The 19,411-nt window shown below is 39.0% G+C and overlaps 1 protein-coding gene across 5 annotated transcripts in view; it reads left to right on the top strand.

Moving 5' to 3' along the window:
* Positions 1-19,411, top strand: part of RALGAPA2 (Ral GTPase activating protein catalytic subunit alpha 2) — a 332,722-nt gene that overhangs the window by 34,011 nt on the left and 279,300 nt on the right. The window contains exon 4 of one of the 5 annotated variants that reach the window (XM_074317914.1): positions 13,922-14,038. The exons of the other annotated variants lie outside the window; for them this stretch is intronic. The gene's annotated coding sequence lies outside the window, so the exon portion shown is untranslated. The remainder of the gene's footprint in view (positions 1-13,921; positions 14,039-19,411) is intronic. 5 annotated transcript variants of the gene reach the window in all.

The following is a 19,411-nucleotide window of genomic DNA, read 5'->3' as shown; positions in this document are numbered from 1 at the left end:
TCAAGGGTTGGTGAGGAGAAAAGTGTACTTTATTCCAGGTGCCAGCAGCTAGGGAAGATGGTAGACTAGTAGTCTAACAAACTTCATGTCAGTTAGCAGAGAGAAATACTGGCAATTCTTAAGAAGACAGCCGAGGGGAGAGTCTTGAGGAATAGTGGGGCTACCTCCATGACTGCGGGGGTCGTGGTGCCTCGTGATACCTGGGTGGGAGATGGAGGTGTGTCCCTGAGTCTCCGAACAATGGGTTCGTCGAACTCTGGGTTATGGACCTAATAGGTACCTCACCTCGTACAAAGAGAACAACTGACTGACTGTTAGCTACGAGGGTGTCCCTAGTGCTATGAAGGTCAAGGGTCGCGGACCCAGCCTCATGGACGTCCCCAGGAGTATCCATTTACTGACTGATGCCCCGGCAAGTCACTGGAGGTGCTTTCCTGGAAGATCAGATAAAAGGCGAAAGTAGAGGAGATAGGCAGGGAGAGAGAGCGGGGAGTCTCACACCATTTGGCCTTGGGAGTCCTTTGGTGAATATTTGGTCAGGCTTTTGATTCCGCTGGAGAGTAGCCCCAGCCAGGAAACGTCAGTTCCTGCCTAACCCGTGGGGGATTCGCAAGACACTCGCTGAAACTAGAGAGAAAGGAGACCAACTAGTGTGTGGATTTGCCCTGGGTGAGCTACCACTGCCAACATGGTGCACCACATGTTGGACAGTAGGTATCGGAGGGGACAGAGCCCAGAAGGGGGCAGGAGAAAGTGTACCTGTATGGGCCACCAAAATGTTGTGGTCACTCACTCAAGGGTTGTGAAAGAATTCACCAGGCACAAAGGAACAGAAGTTAGAAAGTTTATTTAAAAAGGAAAATACTGGCAGAGGAGTTGCCAGTGACAGAGTCTAGGCTTAGACAATTGTGCTGAGTTTCTGTTTAGCTGGTGTTTTACATTCTCCAGCCAGGATGTAATTTGCTTCAGCCTGTAGTGGAATCTTCTGCTGTGTTCAGCTTTGTCTGTTGGAGTTGGGGAAGGTGCAGTTTAATTTGTTATCACAACCTTAGCATATGTTATGTAAACTTAAGTTGGAGCCATGTCCTGGAGTTGGCTGCTCCCTCTGAGGCTTGTTCCTGTTTACCCATACCTGTCTTATACATTAAGAATAATGTTTTCTGTAAATTTTTGGTAGGTAGTCTTTGATCAGAATAAGGAATTTTGTTTCTATTCCTAGTTTGATAAGATTTATAAATAATCAGATGGGTTTTGAAGTTCTTGAATGTTGGTGTCTGCATTGATTAAGATAACTTATATGACGATTTTTCATGAATCGATGTGGTGAATTACAGTTCTGAATTCCTGGGCGGTTAATGTTTTGTTTGTATTTTTGGATCTGTGTTCACAAGTGACATTGGCTTAAACTTCCCTTCCTCGTACTGTTTTCAAATGATCACGTTTTGAAGGTTATGGAATCTGTTGTCAAGCCTTTCTTCTTTTTCTGTTATGTAAAATAGTTTGTATAAGATTGGAATGGTCTGTTTCTGGAATGATTTTAGTCTTTCCTGTATAAACTATCTGAAACTGGTGCTTTTTAGCTTTTTTAAATTTTAACTACTGGGACTTCCGGAAAAATGGCGGCATGAGGTGAGCCTCTGTAAAGCTCCCCTGGAATTTACAAAGAATTGAACAACAAAAACTCCACAAAGGACTCCCCGCACAGCAGACAGGCAAGACGAGGAGGCCCACTGCCGGCTGAGGTCACCTACAGGTGGGAGATTTGCGCGAGCGGGGGGAGGAGGAAACAGAGAAGTGCACGGAGATGGAGCCGCGTGGGCGCAGGACGCAGACCTAGCTCAGTGCGCCGAGCTCGATGCTTCCCGGAACTACCGCAGCTGCGGGAGATCGGACTGCTAGGGCTCCGCCAGGGCTCCACAGGGCTGAGGGGACAGCATATAACACGGCTGAACCCAACGCTCACGGCAGAGACCTCGGAGAAAAGACTGAGGGAAAAAGGCTGAAAACGGTGGTTTAAGCCCTCACTGCCGAGCAGAGAGCGGAGCCTTGGGCACTGAGACTAGCCGCCCCCTCCCTCCCCTCCCAGAGCTAGCCCCGCCCCCACCTGCCCGGTGCTGGAGGCGAAGCAGTGGCAGTGTCAGATCAAAACAACAGAAAATTTGCTGTTTTGAGAACTCTGGACCACAAACACAAATTCACAGCCCAACTGGTTCCAGCAAGGGGGGGAGAGCTGTGGAGGCGGGACCGGCTGTGGTGGTGGTCGCCGCCATTGCTGTGGGCCACCTCTCACAACTCACCCCGCCCCTGACCCCACCTATCTGGGCGGATCCCTGCAGGAGTAAACAGAACTGCTGAAATATACGGGCTCTGAATCAGGAGCTGGAAGAGCTTTGGAACATCAAAAGCTCTCCGCATACCCACCGGGACACTGCGCCCTGTGACCTAGACGAACTATTAACAGAGGAGAAGCCCGTCTCCCAGGGAATCCCCCCATTGTGTGAGAAGTTGGAATAGTGCAGAGAAAACATAGCACTACCGTGTGGGAGAAGACAAATAAGTTGCAGTTGGAGAAATAATAAAACATTCTACCAACAAGTACTGGCAAACAAAAGAAAGACCGCTTTCTATCAACCTGTTGCAGAAGTCACTCCTGTAGATGTCTAGGAAGAGAAATAGTAAACCAGTAATCGCCATGAATAACCAAGGCAACAAGATAGCTCAGAAAGAAAGTGAAAAATCTCCAGAGAAGGCACTTAAAGATACAGAAATATGTGACTTAAATGACAGAGAATTCAAGATTGCAGTTCTGAAAAACTCAACGAGATACAAGAAAACACAGATAGGCAGTTAAATGAACTCAGAAACTCAATCAAAGAACAGCATGAGCATTTTACAAAAGAGATTGAAATCTTAAAAAGAACCAAATAGAATTTCTGGAGATTAAGAACTCAATAGAAGAAATTAAGAATGAAATAACCAGCTTAGGTAGTAGAGTTGACCAGATGGAGCAAAGAATCAGTGACATCGAAGATAGAAACCTGGAAATGACACAAATAGAAGAAGAAAGAGACTTGAGACTTAAAAGAAATGAAAGAACTCTACAAGAACTTTCTGACTCCATCAGAAAGAGCAATATAAGAATAATGGGCATACCAGAAGGAGAAGAAAGAGAGAAGGAACAGAGAATATATTCAAACAAATTGTCGATGAGAACTTCCCAAATTTGTGGACAGAACTGGACCCTCGAATCCAAGAAGCAAATAGAACACCTAGTTACCTCAATCCCAACAGACCTTCTCCAAGGCACATTGTATTGAAGCTGTCTAAAATCAACGACAAAGAAAGAATCCTCAAGGCAGCCAGGGAAAAGAAGACGGTAACTTACAAAGGAAAGCCCATTAGATTATCATCAGATTTTTCAGCAGAAACTCTACAAGCCAGGAGGAGTGGAACCAAATATTCAAACTATTGAAAGAGAGAAACCATGAGCCAAGAATAATATATCCAGCAAAGATATCCTTTAGATATGAAGGAGGAATAAAGACCTTTCCAGACATACAGAAGCTGAGGGAATTTTCTAATACACGACCTGCACTACAAGAAATACTAAAGGAGGCTATTCGACCACCATCAACAGGGACAATTTGTGGCAACCACAACTCAAAAAGGGGATAGTAAAGGCCTGAACCGAATATGGGAATGGAGAAAGTAAGCGTGCTGAAGAAAATGGAATACTCTAAATATCAAACTTTCTTTTACATAAACTTAAGGGTAACCACTCAAAATAAATCCAGAATTGAAATATATACTGAAATAAAAGAAGAAACAGAGGGAAACATCATAGAATACCACCACACAGAAATAATAGACAACAACAAAAGGCAAAGAAACAATGGAGACACAGCCTTACCAGAAAACTAAAGATAGAATGACAGGAAATCCTCACATATCAATAATCACCCTAAATGTAAATGGACTGAACTCACCAATAAAAAGGCAGAGAGTAGCAGATTGGATCAAAAACTAAACCCAACCATATGCTGTCTCCAAGAGACACATCTCAGCTACAAGGACAAGCATAGACTCAAAGTGAAAGGGTGGAAATTGACACTCCAAGCAAATGGTACCCAGAGAAAATCAGGTGTAGCCATAATGATATCAGATGAAACAGACTTCAAGGTGAAAAAGATAACAAGAGACAAAGATGGACATTTCATAATGGTGAAGGGACTGTACAACAAGAAGACATAACAGTCATCAATATTTATGCCCCCAATCAGGGAGCACCAAATACACCAAGCAACTACTAACAGAACTAAAGGGAGAAATTGACCAAAACACAATTATACTAGGGGACTTAAATACATCATTGACAGCTATGGATAGATCATCCAAACAGAAAATAAATAACGAAATAGTAGCCCTAAATGACACATTAGATGAAATGGACATAATTGACATTTATAGAGCACTTCATCCTAAAACATCAGACTATACATTCTTTTCTAGTGTACATGGAACATTCTCAAGGATAGACCATATATTGGGACATAAAATCAGTCTCAACAAATTTAAGAAGATTGAAATCATACCATGCATATTCTCTGATCACAAGGCTTTGAAATTGGATATCAACTGTAAAAAGAAAGCGGGAAAAAACACAAATACATGGAGATTAAACAACATACTTTTAAAGAAGGACTGTGTCAAAGAAGAAATTAGAGGAGAGATCAAAAGATACATAGAAACAAATGACAATGAAAATACATCCTACCAAAATTTTTGGGATGCAGCGAAAGCAGTTTTAAGAGGGAAATTTATCTCATTACAGGCCTATCTCAAGAAACAAGAAAACTCCCAAATAAATAACCTTATGTTACACCTTAAAGAACTAGAAAAAGAAGAACAAGTAAAACCCAAGGTCAGCAGAAGAAAGGAAATAACAAAAATTAGAGCAGAACTAAATGAAATAGAGAACAAAAAGACAATAGAAAAAATTAATGTGACAAAGAGCTGGTTCTTTGAAAAGATTAACAAAATTGACAAACCCTTGGCTAGACTTACTAAGACAAAAAGAGAGAAGACACTGATTAACAAAATCAGAAACGTAAGAGGGGAAGTTATCACGGACACCACAGAAATACAAAGGATCATCCAAGAATACTATGAAGGACTATATGCCACCAAATTCAACAACCTAGAAGAAATGGACAAGTTCTTAGAAACATATAGCCTTCCAAGGCTGAACCATGAAGAACTGGAAAATCTAAACAGACCGATCACCAGTAACTAAATTGAATCAGTCATCCAAAACCTTCCCAAAAGCAAAAGTCCGGGACCAGATGGCTTCACTAGTGAATTCTACCAAACCTTCAAAGAGGATCTAATACCAATTCTGCACAAACTCTTCCAAAAATTGAAGAAGAGACAGTACTCCCTAACTCATTTTATGAGGCCAACATTACCCTGATACCAAAACCTGGTAAGGACAGCACAAAAAAGAAAACTACAGACCAATATCTCTAATGAATACCGATGCAAAAATCCTAAATAAAATTCTAGCAAATCGAATACAACAATGCATTAAAAAGATTATTCATCACGACCAAGTGGGGTTCATCCCGAGGCACAAGGATGGTTCAACATACGAAATCCATCAATGTGATACATCACATAAACAAAATAAAGGACAAAAATCATATGATTATATCAATTGATGCAGAAAAGCATTTGACAAGATACAACATCCATTTATGATTAAAACACTTAATAAAATGGGTATAGAAGGAAAATACCTTAACATAATAAAGGCCATATATGACAAGCCCTCTGCTAATCTCATAATTAATGGAGAAAACTGAAGCCCTTTGCTCTACGTTCAGGAACACGACAGGGATGTCCCCTATCACCTCTGCTTTTCAACATAGTGTTGGAAGTCCTTGCCAGAGCAATCAGGCAAGAGAAAGAAATAAAAGGCATCCAAATTGGGAATGAAGAAGTTAAATTATCACTCTTGCAGATGACATGATGCTATATATAGAAAACCCTAAAGACTCCACCAAAAAGCTATTAGAAACAATCAACGAATACAGTACAGTTGCCGACTACAAAATCAACGCACAAAAGTCCATTGCCTTCCTATATACTAACAATGAGCTCTCAGAGAAATAAATAAATAAATAAATAAATAAATAAATAAATAAATAAATAAACTATTCCTTTTGCAATTGCAGCAAAAAGAATAAAACACCTAGGAATAAACTTAACCAAGGATGTAAAAGACCTCTATGCTGAAAACTACAAGACATTGTTAAAAGAAATTGAAGAAGACACAAAGAAATGGAAAGACATTCCGTGCTCATGGATTGGAAGAATCAACATAGTTAAAATGGCCATATTACCCAAAGCCACATACAGATTTAATGCAATCCCCATCAAAATCCCAATGGCATATTTTAAAGAAATAGAACAAAAAATCATCAGATTTGTTTGGAACCACAAAAGACCCCGAATAGCCAAAGCAATCTTAAAGAAAAAGAACAATAATGGAGGTATCACACTTCCTGACTTTGGCTTGTACTACAGGGCTACAATAATCAAAACAGCATGGTATTGGCAGAAAAACAGACACATAGACCAATGGAATAGAATTGAGAACCCAGAAATAAAACCACATAAATATGGACAGATAATTTTTGACAAAGAAGCTAAAAACATACAATGGAGCAAAGACAGCCTCTTCAATAAATGGTGCTGGGAGAATTGGATAGCCACGTGCAAAAGAATGAAACTGGACTGCTATTTGTCACCATGTACCAAAGTTAATTCAAAATGGATCAAAGACTTAAGCATAAGACCTGACACAATAAACTGCATAGAAGAAAACATAGGTACTAAACTTATGGACCTTGGGTTCAAAGAGCATTTTATGAACTTGACTCCAAAGGCAATGGAAGTAAAAGCTAAAATAAACGAATGGGACTATATGAAACTTAAAAGCTTCTGCACAGCAAAAGAAACCATTGACAAAATAAAGAGGCCACCAACTGAATGGGAGAAGATTTTTGCAAACAGTGCCTCCGATAAGGGGCTAGTATCCAGAATATACAAGGAACTCATGCAACTCAACAACAAAAAAACAAACAACCCAATTGAAAAATGGGCAGAGGACTTGAAGAGACATTTCTCCAAAGAGGACATACAAATGGCAAATAGACATATGAAAAAATGCTCAACATCACTAATCATCAGAGAAATGCAAATCAAAACCACAATGAGATATCACCTCACCCCAGTCAGAATGGCTATCATCAACAAGACAAATAATAACAAATGTTGGAGAGGCTGTGGAGAAAAAGGAACCCTCATACACTGTTGGTGGGAATGCAGACTGGTGCAGCCGTTATGGAAGGCAGTGTGGAGGTTCCTCAAAGAATTACGAATAGAATTGCCATATGACCCAGCAATCCCTCTCCTGGGTATCTACCCAAAAAATCTGAAAACATTTAGAGATAAAGACACGTGTGCTCCAATGTTCATTGCAGCTTTGTTTACGGTGGCCAAGACATGGAAACAACCAAAATGTCCTTCGATAGATGAATGGATAAAGAAGTTGTGGTATATATACACAATGGAATACTATTCAGCAGTAAGAAAAGATGATATAGGAACATTTGTGACAACATGGATGGATCTTGAGAGAGTAATGCTGAGCGAAACAAGTCAGACAGAAAAAGCAGAGAACCATGTGATTTCACTGATATGTGGTATATAAACCAAAAACAACAAAAGAACAAGACAAACAAATGAGAAACAGAAACTCATAGACACAGACAATAGTTTAGTGGTTGGCAGGGGGTAAGGGGGGCGGGGGGTGGGGGGTGGGAGATGAGGGTAAGGGGGATCGAATATATGGTGATGGAAGGAGAACTGACTCTGGGTGATGAACACACAATGGGATTTATAGATGATGTAATACAGAATTGTACACCTGAAATCTATGTAATTTTACTAACAATTGTCACCTCAATAAATTTAATTAAAAAAAAATTACATAGATTTCAGGTGTACAATTCTGTATTACATCATCTATAAATCCCATTGTGTGTTCATCACCCAGAGTCAGTTCTCCTTCCATCACCATATATTCGATCCCCCTTACCGTCATCTCCCACCCCCCACCCCCCGCCCCCCTTACCCTCTGGTAACACAATTGTCACCCCAATAAATTTAATAAAATAAAATTTAAAAAAAAATTTTAACTACTTATTTAATTTTTTAAATAGTTTTAGTATTATTTTAGGATTATTCAGGTTTTCTGTTTTTTCTTGATTCAGGTTTCGTAAATTATATATTTTTCAGAGAATTAGAAGAATTCTAAGAATTTGTTTTCACCAAAGTTTTAAAACTTATCTGCACAACGCTTTTTCTAAAGGTCATAATTTCTCCAGTTTTATCTGCTCTAGATTAATCTTCATTGTCTTCAAACAGTTGTTATTTGTATTAGGCATGGTGGTGGTTGGGGGGCGGAGTATTTGTGTCACTCTTCACAGATATTATTTTGCTGTATCTGCTAGTTGCTGCTATAGTTTTAAACTCTTGTCTCAGTCCAACTGTTGTTCCTTTAAATGCCTTTTCTCTCTTGCTTCTCTTAATATCTTTTTCATAATCTTTGTTGCATTCTGCAGTTTTCCCACAAAATGAAAATTTCTTATCTTTCTTGGTATATATATGCTTCCTGTATTTCTGAATTCCAATCTTTTATAATTTCTGTAAGATTCTCAGCTACTATCCTCTCAAATATTGACTCTTTTCTGTTCTTTCTGGCCATACTTTCTAGGATTCCTATTTAAACTTCATGACCTGTCCTCTGTGTCTCTTAAGCTTGCTTTTATCCTCTTGTCCCTTTATCTTTTTGGGTTCTATTCTAGGATATTTCTTTAGTTCTTTCTTCCAGTGCACCAACTCTCTTCATTTGAGTCTAATCTGCTGCTTAGTTATTCCATTGAGTTTTAAATTTCAATGATTCTTTTTCATATTTTAACTTCTTTTGGTTTGGTATGTGGCTGGTTGCTTTTGATAGTCTTTTGATCCTTGTTCATTTTTAGACACCTTTTATATTCTTAAACATTTAACATGTAACATTTCATCGTCTATATCTGATTATTCTAGTATCTGAAGTCTTTTGTTGTCTGAATTTGTTGGTTATTTCTGCTGTTTCATAATGGCTTGTTTTCTTGCATGTTTTGTGATGTGACTTTGAGATCAGATTTAATAGAATATAAATATAATCTGTTTTAATCCTGTTTTTTTTTTTTTTCCCTCTGGAGGGCTTTGTCTTTGCTTTTGCCAGGAGTCTGGGAGTACTCTTGACGGGTATCATTGTGGCTTCATTTTAGGGTCCTGATTTATTCATGGAATCTCAGGTTTAGTTTCTCAAAATTACCATGTTGTGGGAACTGGGGTCTGGAGGGCACAGACATCTGTAGACTTGCATTAGCTCTCTGAAACTCTGCGTTGTTGTTTTTTGAGCTCTTTGCTTACAGATCAGGTTTTGACTCACTTTTTTTCTCTCCTACCTTTTTTTATGGTAGTTTCCCTGTGTCCTCCAAAGTCTAGAAATATTTTGATAATTGTACTTTCTGTCACTGATCTCGTGTCTAGTTGTCCTGAAACAGGAAAGCCCATCAGGGACTGTCGTCCTATACCTCCCACAGAGCAGGTTTCAATACCTTCTCATGTCCATAAATTCTAGATTAGGGAGGGTTTTATTACTGATACATTACCATCTACAGAGGATTAGTTGCCTATATAATAGAACAAATATGTATTATTCAAAGCTTAATAAAACTCATTTTGCATAGTAAATATGAATGAATAATAAACTTGCATTACTTTTGTTTATGCTTATGTTCTCTCTCTCTCTGGCTTTAGAAGGCAGGTTGTAATTTGTATTGTTCTTTCTGAGAGTTAAGTAACTTATTGCTACTTTCTACAAGTTAGTGCCATATAAAGCGATAGTTTCTGAGGATTTGGAGGTAAATACTTATCAAGGTCTAAATAATTGGGAAAGGCTCCCTTAAGAGATGTTAAATCACAGAAGGGAATCTGTGTAGAGATGTCTATAATATGAAATGGATTGGAAGAAAGCATAGAGGAAAGCATGACAGAAGAGTACATAAGGAGAGATGCTGTGTACCTTTGTAAGTCAGGGGCAATCTGGAAGGGAATCTTTGAAAAAGGAAACAGTAGTTTTTAGATGTGGTAAGCTACCGGAGACATTACATACCCTGATAGAGCAAGTGATGTGCAATCAAGTCTGCCAGCCCAGTGTAAGTTGCAGTTTCAGGTAGCGAGCAGACCTTTCCCTTGGAAGTTGACCTCCAGTCACCTTTGCTTGTGGCTTCAAATCTGTGTACCACTTAAGAGTTTCTGTTGTTGCTACTTCAAGGAGATGTTTGTCACATTTTTTTATTGAGGTTATGGCTTTAATTTTACTCTTATTTTGAAAACATATTTCATCTATCATTGCTATGTGTTTCAGGTGGGAGTGTGGGACTCCATAAAATGAATATACATTGGCATTTTGACCAGAATGTAAATGTTTTACATGGGTCATCCTGTTTAATCCTTTCCTTCTGAAGTAGATTCTGTCTTCCCAGTTTTTAATCAATGGAAGAGCTTTGACATGTTAGGTGATTTGTCCAAGATTGCACATATATCAAATGGTAATTAGAGATTAAACCTCTGGTCCAACTCTAGAACCCATTTCCTTAACTCATTGTCATCCTGCCTACCATTTAGGAGTTTTGATATTCTCCTGCTAGTCAAGCCGTATTCCACAGGCCGTCTATTCCAGCATGCACCTATTCTTGTACAATTCATTCCTTTATTATACACAATTACTGGGTACCTGCTGTGTGTCAGGCACACTTCTAGGTTCTGGAGATAGGGCAGTGGGCAAGACAGACAGAAACCCCTACTGTCATGGAGCATATATTACATTTCATAGTAAACTCAAGAGTCCACTGGTAAGAATGGACTTATGTCAGAGCTCCAGTAATGACTTTCTGAGTCACAGAAAATTCTGAATGTTCCTTTTTAGAAGTTTCACTTAGTGGTGGCCCTTGAGGTGGCTACATCCATAGAGGAAAAGGAGGATTGGTGTGGAAATGTAAGGCACCTGGTGAATGGGCTTTAAATTCAAATAATTCACTTGACTTTGAGAACCTTCTGGACTCCACAGTTGAGAGGTTACTTTAATGGTACCTGGGATTTGTTTTAATCAGTTATGGTAAGACACACAGACATGAAAATGATTGGTATGATGGAAGAAGTTTTTATTGTACTCATAATTCCCTAGAATAGGAGGCACGACATATACCACCTAGGGCTTTACAGAGAAGCACCAAGGTAAAATGAGTAGGCAGTCTTTTTCAGGTTTTTTGGGGGAAGGAATGGGCAAGGCAAGGTAAGCAAGCTAAGCAGGTTTAGGATTGGATAGTTTGAATGATTTTGCTGGGCTCCAGGTTTTAGGGATGGTCCCTATTGTACAGTACTTGGTCACCAGGTGATTTGGGCAAGGGGTTAGTGTCCCAGAGTATGAGAGCCCATGAAAGGAGGTGGTTGGTGGTATGGACTTAGGATTGGTTAGTTGATTGAAATTATCAAAGGCATTGCCGGCAGCACTATCTCTAGGAATTCACTAACTATAGGAGGGGCAGTCGCTTCCAGGTCAGCAAAGCCTCAGAATGTCAGAGCTTCAAGAATACAGAAAATGAGAAAATATAGTTATTACAGATATATTTCAAGTTGCCATGTTATATGCCGTCCCCCTTTAGTAAAGAAATAAAATAGTTTGGAGTTCTTCATATATGGTTAAAAAAAAGCTTCTAGAATGTGGTAGCAGGGCATTTCCTTACCCTCCCAATCCCTAATTAAAATATAATGTGCATTGACAGAACAGATTTAATTTCAAACTTACACATCTTTTGATCTCAGAATGCTACTCACTCATCTGTTTTTCATTATCACAGTTAGAAATCACAGATATACAGGACATTTGATTTATAGATTTCTAACTTTTAAGTTTATCCAAATTACCCCCTCAAATTAAATAAACCCTGTTTTTTTCCTTCCTAGAGAATGTGTTCTTTATAACTCGTAGAGTGTGGCTGGAGCTGGTCTAATGGCAGAGTGCCCGCCGGGCCCCTGTGTAGTTTTCTTTTACATTTTGTTGTTGGAGTTGCTCTCTGGAAGTGCTCTGTCATACACACTGCTCTGCTTATTGCCCCTTTACCTCTTTTTGCATAGTTTCACTTCTGCCTCTTGGTTTTTGCAATTATGTTTTCAGGACTGCCCTTTGCTCTCCTCATCTGGTCCATTCTTTCAGGCTCTGTTCATACCCACTAATTTCTTTTGGCAACTCCAGCTAGAGCTGCCCGTTCTCTTCTGTGAACTCATATAGTACGCTCCCTCTTGTTGCCATTTGAATATAGCTGGATGTCCTTAGTTTTCCCTTAAGGTGGCTGTCGTAGCATCCTAATGAGACTGTAAAGTTCCTGAGGCCAGCAACCATTATTTATAATCCTTTGTATCCCCCACAGTGATTTGCACCTGTTAATATTTATTATATTTCCCCGAAAATAAGACCTAGCCAGACAATCAGCTCTAATGTGTCTTTTGGAGCAAAAATTAATACAAGACCCGGTCTTATTTTACTATAATATAAGACTGGGTCTATGATATGATATGATATGATATAATATCATTGATATAATATCAATATCAATATAATATATACCGGGTCTTATATTAATTTTTGCTCCAAAAGACGTATCAGAGCTGATTGTCCGGCTAGGTCTCATTTTGGGGGAAACAGGGTATTGTTGGATTAAAGCCTCTTAAATTCTTAATTTATCTCCCATGGGGTGATTTGGTATTGTTATGTTAAAAACATTTTCTTGTCTCACCTAAAACTCTCTGGATGAAGAGATAGGGGAAAGATAGCAGAAGGCTGGTGAAGTGTAGAGGAGGCTTTGACACTAACAAGCTGTGTGGCCTTGATGAAGGTACTTAACCTTTCTTTAACTCAGCAGCCATGTCCAGAGAGTGAGGGAATGGGACTAGCTGAGCTCTGGGGTCTCTTCCAGCTCTACAACTTAACGGGGCTGCAAATGTAGCTTTGTTTTAAGTCTTCAAAACAACAACTTCACTAGGGAAGTCATTTTTAGCATGTGATTTAGTTTTATGCTTTCATTTAGTTTTAAATATTAAATTAACTTTACTCTGACTAGCCTTTGCATATCTAAACGTTTCAGTTGCTTTTTCCTCTAGAGCATCTCTGTTCAATAGAACTTTCTGTAATGCTGGGATTATATATCTGCACTATCCAGTTAGGTATCCACTAGCCACATAGGCTGTTTAGTGCTTGAAATGTGGCTGGTGTGACTGAGTAACTTAAATTTTAATTTTCACTAATGTAAATTCAAATTTGTGTTGCTAATGGCTACTGATTAGACAGAGCAGCTTTGTGGTCTTCCATCAGAGCCTTGTTATCTCACGTGAAAGACTTACTCCTCTTTGTTAAACACGTGGTTAATCCTCAGCATGTTGCACATCTCTGTCTTCTGGGGCAGAGGACTTAAGGTTTAGGTTTTTACAGAAATGGTTTCCGTGAGCTTCTCAGGCGTTGTTACCAAAGTGCCCTTGGCCAAGGGGAATGAGCATTTACCTCCGTAGGTTGGGGAAGCATGGCTTCAAAGTGGCCTTCTGTAAACACAAAAATGAAAAGCCACACACAATTTTATTTTACTCTTTTCATGTTTGTTTTAAGATGAAAATAATAGTTTGAATAATGGCCAGTTAAATACGTAGTACTTCATCTGCCCACAACTTCCACCTTTTTCTCCCCTAACCTCAGGATAAAGAGAACACTTCCAGGGTCATTTGAGGACAATGCCTGCTGTTTCTCCCTCACCCCTTCTTTGGTGTGGGAGATTCAGATTGAAGTGTGGACATAAGAGGTGAACTGTAGCAGGTGAGTTGCCCAGAGAGTGCAGAGGATATGGGGGCTCCTTCAAGGGCAGAAAGAGGAAGGGGCACAGTACCGTTGTCACTAGTTTTTGTTTTCCTTTACTATTGAAGATGACAGTTTGGTTGTCTGAAGTTCACTGTAGGCCTCCTACATACTGTCTCCCTTCCCTCCCCGCACTGTGGAGCTAATGCTGGATTGGAGGCAGGACTCGTGTGTGTGGAGTCTTGCTGGCCGTAGTCATATGTGGGAGCCATAACTGACCTGCAGTGAATCCAGGCTGGCGTAGAATCTCTGTCTTTCTTTAATGGAATTCAACACTGGGTCTCTTATTCTTCATTGTTCCAAGGGAGTTTATATAGAGGGTTTAGCCTTGAATTCTTTTCCTCAAAATAGGGGGAAAGGGCTTTTAATAGCTTTCCTGATAATAACATAACTGAGTCCAGTGCAGTGCCTGGAGTTGTGCAAAAGGTGAACTGAATGGTTGATTTTTATTTTACACAATTGCTTTGTATCTGCCATTCAGTAATTTGAATATTGATTTGTTTCCCAGACAAATGCATGTATCACTTTTCACATTTAATAGCACCATTTTACTTCAATATTAATAATGAAGACTAACCTGAAGAAAAACTAGAGTTATGACTGTAATAGGATTATAAACAATTCTTCGATGTTTGTTTCCATTTCTCCCCCTTACCTCTCCCCATCGCTCCTCTTCTTTTGGTGGAACTGTATATCTTTTATAACTCTTTGGAAATGAAAACAAATTAGAATCTCCTGCAGAGGTTCAGTGCAGAAGCTTGGGCTGAATCAGCCAAGTCAACTCACTCAGGGCAGGTGGCCTCCAGGGTTAAGTCACAGTCGTTTTTCTTTCTTTATGCAATGGCTGTTGCCTTTTCTTATGAGCAATAACACAGAGCAAGACAGCGGAACTATGTTCTTTACAATTAACTGGTTTATACAGCCCCTGCTTTCCTTTGTTTTATTTGTCATTTCTTATTCCAGGCTGTGCAGTGCGCAAAAATACTCCCACGCTGCTCCCTCCTCCCTACACCACAGTGAAAGACTTCCTTCCATAAACCTCTCATACTGTTATTGCTTTTTATTTCTTTTTCCCTTAAGGACCATGTTATTATTGAGTGGAGGAGGGACAAGAATAAATAAAATGAACAAGAAAAACAGATTCTTCTTACATCCTTGGAATTTAAGTTTTTTTTGAGGAGTTCAAATATTTGGAAACTTCAATGGATTTTTTTTTTTTCTTAAAGAATGGATTCAGTTTTGAATGCAGCTCCTGGGTCACTGCCATAATTCTTAATGATGGATAGCAACTGAGAAAAGGCCAGTGTCAGTTCAAATTTTCTGGAGAATGTTTTCAAAAGAACGAGATACCCATCTCCCCCCGCAAAACTGTCCTGAGTTCCAGTTGGCAAGCAAAATCAATGCCACTGGTTATCATGACCAGAATCAGGTCACCTTTATGACATCGGGGGCGTACATTAACGTGTTATATATAGACTAAATGGTAATGGAGGTGTATAAATTGTTCTGGCACTCTTCATGACGTTAGTCATGCTTGTTTTTATTAAGGCTGAGCCCTTGGTTGGGAACAACGCTAGAGATAGCATTATTGCTGTCACATGGTGTGACCTGCTCCACAGTACTCCGTGAGAGCCCCTCTGCAGGGACCACAGTAGAGGGCTGAGTGGCCAGTTGTGCCCTTTCTCACTGGTCTCTCCTGTGCTGCCAGTGGTGCAGAGTTAGCTCAGTAATCACTCCTCGGTGCTGTGCTCTATTACTGGAGACTGGGGAAATAAAACACAGGGCCCAGGACGCTCACTCTTTCTGGGACCACTTTTGATCGTGAAATGTTTACGATCTCTGCAAACTGAAAGATGGAAACAAAATATAAACATCTAGTCCTTTCTGGAGATTCTTTGAATACATTGTGGTTAAAGTTTGATTACCTTATTACAGTATATTAAAAATTTAATGTTTAAGACTACAGTTTTCCTTATGCCTCAAGACTTATAGGTGAGAAACTTGGGATTGACCCAACAGGATATACTGAATTACTCAATCCACCTTTGGGGAAGGGAAACTGGAGACAGGATGTTTGTGTAAGTCTGAAATTACATTCTTTTGATTATCTGTTGCAGCCCAGGTGCCCTGCGCTTCCTGGTATGCTGGCCCCTTTCACGCAGTGTGCCAGTTGACTCACTGGTAACTGACCCCCTCAGGAGCAGGTCCTCTGGAAGGCAGCTCTAGCAATTACCTCTAAGAACCCTGTAAGGGCAGGTGGTAGAAACTGCATCAGTGCTAAATATATGGAATATTCAATAAAATTTGAGCATGTTGTATTTGTTGTTGGAACAGCAGAAGATATGTAAAGAATATTTTCCTTGAAGTTGTCTGTAATTAACGTGTTAACACAATTTGGATGGATTGGTTTCTTTTTTATATATAAATTTACAATAGAGTTGTACAAATACTTGCTGTGTTGTGAATTTTCTATAGCTTGTTTTGTTTGGATATGTAGTGTGGTGGCTGTGAGTGACACCTAGTGTTTGATGTGTTTGTGATACTGGACAGGTTAGAAGGCAAGAGTCTAGCTTGAAGCCTACAGTGTATCAGCTGCTCTTACCATACAGACCTTGGGCATTCGTTCAGTGAGCTTGGCAGAGTAGCCAGCCCGAGATGATCGCAAGTCTGTGATACTTCCTGACTGTGGTTAGGCGAGCATTTAAATTCTCTATGTTTTTGGGATGGTGGGACCATATGGTGGCATCTCATTTGGGCTTTGTGATTCCTCATCACTTAACCCGGAAACTCTCTGGAAGTGATTTTTTTTTTTTCGTTTTGCGAAATGAAAAATGGCACAGAAAAGACAGCTAACTTGTACTAGTACCAAAGTTGAAGAGATCTGAAAAATATAGTTTTTAGCCAGAAAATAGAAACTTGCATGAAATAAAGAAGAACATGACAGATTTGGTTGTGACTGAGATGTCCCATGTAAGTAACTTCCTTGTGTAAAAGAAGACTTCCTTTTGAATCTCTTTTCATGAGTGCTTTATTCAGGACAAAACAACATATTGTGGATAGAATTATATGCTGTCAGTTTGGGGATTTGTGAATGTCTCTGGATGTTCTCTCAAAAGTAAAAGTTCTAGTGCAATTTGATTTTTTTAAAAAGAGATTAGACTTTTGTATGCTCTTAAGCAAAGTGAAAAAACAATCTCTTAAACCATTTCTAAAGTGCCTATGTTTCCAAGTGTTTGAATATTGTGTTTTTAGTTTCCTCTCTGTATCTATTTATTTCGATCAGTATTGATAGTATTTTTCTCCACTCCAAGGTTCTGTATACCTTATGCAGGCGCTCTTGGACACCTTCTTCTACCGACTATCTTAATCTTTGTTCAGAGCCTCAGTTTTCCCCCTACTGGGCTGTCTACTAACTAGTCTTTTGGTCTGTGATCTTCTGCCCCACCTGGAATACTCTTTGTGTAATGTAATTCTGATTCCCATGGTGTTTAGAATAGGTCGAACTCCCCAGCAAGGTGTTCAGGGCCCTTCCTGACCTGACCTCTTCCTCCCTCTCCATCCCTTGTCACCCTTTTTACTTCTGCGCCCTCTGGCAACCTTTTGAAGGTCGCCAGGCAAAGCAGCGAGGTTTTCCACCTCCCCTCTCCCTGCTGTGTAGTCGGCCTGAAATGCCCTTCTCTGCCGGGCTCACTCCTGTGTATCCTTCAGGATTCAGCCCCAGGGCAGTTTCCCTTTGAGAGAGTTCCTTGTGCGTGTACTGACATCCCTGATGTTCTTGCCCTTTCCCCTTCGGGCTGTAGCTTTTAGAGCAGGAACAGTGTCCGATATCTTTCTGTCACTCCTCCCTCGCATGGTACCTGACACAAAAGGGACATTTAATGAGAATATTTGTTAATGAAACAAATTGTTGATTCAGAGGTATTTGTTTTAATTACCTGCACTGCTACCAATTCAAATTCCTATCTATAGCTTAGTGATTTGCAGGACTTGGAGATGATTTTTTTGATATGAAAATTGCTTTGGTTCTATTTTTATTTATTTCTTCCTTAAAATCACCTTTATAAAACTTTTTGAATTTAAAATTTAGTTTTCTTTATTTTATTCTAGTATTATAGAAAATTAAAGTCTGCAGATTTGCCTCTTGTTTCAGCTTTGATCAGTTTTTGTTATACAGCATTCACATTATTGATAATTTTTAGTCTATAATTATAGTTGTTTCTTTTAACTTAAGTGTTGCTCAGAAGAGTGTTTTCAAACCCCCCCAAGTAGTTGAGAATTTTTAAATTTAAACTCTTAGCGGTGGACTTCCAATACACTGAGTTTGCTTGTGACCTGTGCAACTCCTACTTTGAGGGTTTTATTCACATGGCTTAGAAAAATAACTTTTGGTAAATGTTTTGTTGAAATGTTAAAATCTGTGGTGTAAAATTTTCTCTCTCAATATATATAGCTATTAAACCAATATTTACTACAGGTAGCCCCCGTATAACATGGCACTTCTATAACACAGTTTGAGAATTAGAGAAATCCCCGAACAACACGGAGTATAATATGAGCTTTTAAGAGCAAAAAATATCTCATTTGAAGTTAAGGAAATCCCTGAACAACACGGAATGTGATAAAAGCTTAGTAGTGATGACAAAGAAAACATTTAATATATATGAATATGTTATACTTTTGGTGAAAATTACTTTAATGAGATATTTCTCTTTATAAAAATATAGTAGTATTTTTAAAAGTTTTCGGAACCTAACCCCCTTTTTTGTACTTGTTCTTTGTTTCTATAACATGGATTCGCATAACAGCATTTTTAAGGAACCTAACAACCGTGTTATACGGGGGTTACCTGTATATTTAAATCTGCTGTATTGTACTGTATGGATTGTTTTATATGTCAAAGATAGAGCATTAAAATTTCCCATTATAAATGTATTTTCCCCTCCGTTTCTGTATTTGATTTATTTTCATGGATTTCATTCTTTGTTTTATTTTCATGCTATGTTATTGGTTGCATAAAGGTTTGTGAGTAATATAGCTAAGTTGTGAATTACATTTTTAATCTATTTTAAATGATTCCTTGTGTCTCCCTTAAAGACTTTTCACTTACATTGATACTACTTTGTTGTCCATTTGTGTCCATGTGTACCTGATATGTCATTTTCTGTATTTTATTGTTAATCTTTCTGTGTTTGAAAGCCAGTTCTGATTGACTTGTCTTGAAGGAGAATTTAACCTATTTGTATTTATTACTTTTTTTCTGTTATAACTAATATGTTTATTGTTTCTTCTACTATTGTTTTCTGGGAGAGAGGTCACTGACTTTCACATTATGGA

This window comes from Rhinolophus sinicus, linkage group LG13, assembly GCF_036562045.2.
Source record: "Rhinolophus sinicus isolate RSC01 linkage group LG13, ASM3656204v1, whole genome shotgun sequence".
Lineage (NCBI taxonomy): Eukaryota > Metazoa > Chordata > Mammalia > Chiroptera > Rhinolophidae > Rhinolophus > Rhinolophus sinicus.
This window is presented reverse-complemented; position numbering and strand designations above follow the sequence as displayed.